The 2,912-nt window shown below is 44.1% G+C and overlaps 1 pseudogene; it reads right to left on the bottom strand.

Moving 5' to 3' along the window:
* Positions 1 to 250: 250 nt before the first annotated feature.
* On the bottom strand, positions 251 to 805 carry LOC136172227 (large ribosomal subunit protein uL22-like; annotated as a pseudogene).
* Positions 806 to 2,912: the final 2,107 nt, after the last annotated feature.

Here is a 2,912-nt window from a genome sequence, read left to right as displayed (position 1 = left end):
ACATCATTCAAATCCTTTGACTTCCCTAAACCATTTGATCAGATGTTTGTTTCCATTTCTCATTCATCTTTCCTCTTGAATCTAAGCAAGCAGTCAGTATTTAAGTATTGTGGATGCTTGTCTAGCAATCTGTCTGAGGGAGGTTAAAGAGGGCCACAAATTATTTAACAACACTTTTGAGAGGTGGAGTCTATTAATAATTTGTTTTTTTTTCTTTTTAAATTTTACTTTCATTTATTTTCTGAGGCATTTATTCCCGGGCCATAAGTTTTTGTTTCTTCAGTTTCTTCTGGGATATCTTTTTTGTCTGTGCAACCTCCTCTTCTGGTTTAGGAACAATCTGTTCTTCTTCAGTAAGGATCATCTCAATGTGGCAGGGAGAGCTCATGTAGGGGTTGATCTGACCGTGAGCTCTGTAAGTCCTGAGCCGCATCTTGGGGGCTTTGTTCACTTGGATGTGCTCAATGACCAGAGAATCTACATCTAAGCCCTTAAGTTCAGCATTACTCTCTGCAGTTTTGAGCATGTGTAGTAAAAATTCAGCACTCTTTTTGGGCCACCAACCCTGCATCCAGCCCCATTGTTTGGCCTGTGCACACCTACCAACTCCACTGTTGTAATGATGGAATGGAACACATTGCTTCTTTAAAGTGACATCCTTCAGATACGTGATGGCTTTTCAGATATGCATACCCTTTATGGCCTGGACAGTTTCACGAGCATTCTTAAAGTGAACATGAAGATGTGAACATCTTGATTTGCATGATTATGTGGGGTTTTCTGGATCGAGTGAATAGCGCACCATTTTTAGGGGTCAGCTTAGGCTGCTTACTGGAAGGAATAATTTGCTTTTCCTTGAATTTGAGCTGGCTTCAGTGACTTGTTTCACTATACAATGTGGTAGAAATGTTGTTCTGAGACTTCTGAGACTGGATCAGAAGAAGCCTTACAGCTTTTACCTGTGTTTCTGGGGGACCCTGAGCTGCCATGTAAGAAATTTGACTACCCCAAGGACTGATGCTGAAGTTCCAGTACTTTGGCCACTTGATGTGAAGAGCCAACTCATTGGAAAAGACTCTGATGCTGGGAAAGATTGAGGGCAGGAGGAGAAGGGGGTGACAGAGGATGACATGGTTTGCATGGCATCACTGACTCAACGGACATGAGTTTGAGCGAACTTTGGGAGATGGTGAAAGACAGTCAAGACTGGCGTGCTGCAGTTCATGGGGTTGCAAAGAATCGGACTTGACTTAGCGACTGAAGAAGAAAGTTGCCATATAGGAGAGGCCATGGGTAGGTGCTCAGCTGACAGTCCCAGCAAGACACCAGACCAGTGAATGGGGCTGTCTCTGGCCCCTACACAAGCTCACCTGCTGGTTGGCTGCCACCAAGTGAGCTTCACTGAAACCATGGGGAAAGGAAGAATTATTCATCTCAGTCCTGCCTGAACTCTCAATCCATGGAATCATGAAATATAATAAGATGATTGATATTTTACTCCACTAACTTTTGCGAGTTGACAACCAGAACACTCTCTAGTCTTGAAGAATGGCAGAGGTGGTAGTGGGGGATGGTGAGAGGAGAGGGTGTGGGGAGGAAGTGTGGGTGTTGGAGAAGTTTGTATGCACATATGGTGAAGATGCTCTATTATATTTGTAACTATGTTAATACCCCAATCTCCTTTTCCACTTTTGGCAATTTGAAGTTGACTCCCATTATACATAATCAAAAGAGACTGAATTCATACTCTGTAAGGTCCCTTCCAGCCCCCATGTCCTATGGCTCTGAGGGCTCTGGCTAGACCATGACATTGATTCCCCAGGAAATGACATCTGTTTTCCACTGCTGATGAGAAACCTCCAGCAGGAAAAAAGAACCACAGGATGTCTGCCCTTTTATCCATAATCTTTCCCTAGAAAATCTCTCTTAAAAGTTTGGGAAGAAGCTAAGGTGTGTAAACCCTATTGAAGCAGTGATTTGTGGTTGAAATCCATAATTTTTCCTGGAGAGAATGAAGCCTAGTGATTACAAGCGTCCTCCTGGGTTCTCTGGCTGCCTGAGAGTTATGTCTTTCATATCCTGCAAGGCAGTGCTTACATAAAGACTAATTATTCCCATATAACCACCCACAGGAAACTTCCTGGCTTGTAGCTAAAAAGGAAAACATCACCACTATACAACAGGTAATGTGAGAAAAACAGAACAGATGCTGTGGGAGCAACAAGGAATCTGAACTCTCCCCAGCTCAGGTCTGGATGTGGGGGCTGAACAACCTGAGGGATGCTTAGGGAACAGCCCATTTAGCTTATTGTGCCTCAGTTTTACAGATATGGGAATAAGTGCAATAATCATGTCCATCTGAAAGTGTGGCTGTGACGATTAAATGAGCTGGTATGTGCAAAACCTTAAGATAAAGGAACTAAAGCTGGTCATCACCATCATCATTGCATCCCATGTCCATTTCTAAGACTGAGTGACCTGATTTTGTCTCTAGTGGTGGGCAGGGAACAATTAGGCTTCCCCATGACCAGAACATTCAGAGGTATATGAGGATGGAGGGGAGGATACAGACCATGAATGAGACACCCTGTTCTGAGTCTCCTGACTAGAGTCCTGAGGATGCTTTGGATGCTCTGGGAGAAGGGAAGGAAATGAGACACTAGGCTGAAGGGCTCACTATTCAATTTAATGCATTGGAGAAGGAAATGGCAACCCACTCCAGTGTTCTTGCCTGGAGAATCCCAAGGACGGGGGAGCCTGGTGGGCTGCCGTCTATGGGGTCACACAGAGTCAGACACGACTGAAGTGACTTAGCTGCAGCAGCAGCAGCAGGCTGAAGGGCATGACATTGTGTTTGGGTCCTGGATCTGCTATTTTTAAAAACTATTTATTGTATATTTGAGTATAGCTGA

This window comes from Muntiacus reevesi, chromosome 7 (assembly GCF_963930625.1).
Source record: "Muntiacus reevesi chromosome 7, mMunRee1.1, whole genome shotgun sequence".
Lineage (NCBI taxonomy): Eukaryota > Metazoa > Chordata > Mammalia > Artiodactyla > Cervidae > Muntiacus > Muntiacus reevesi.
The sequence above is the reverse complement of the archived record's forward strand: the minus strand, read 5'-3'. Positions and strand labels throughout refer to the sequence as shown.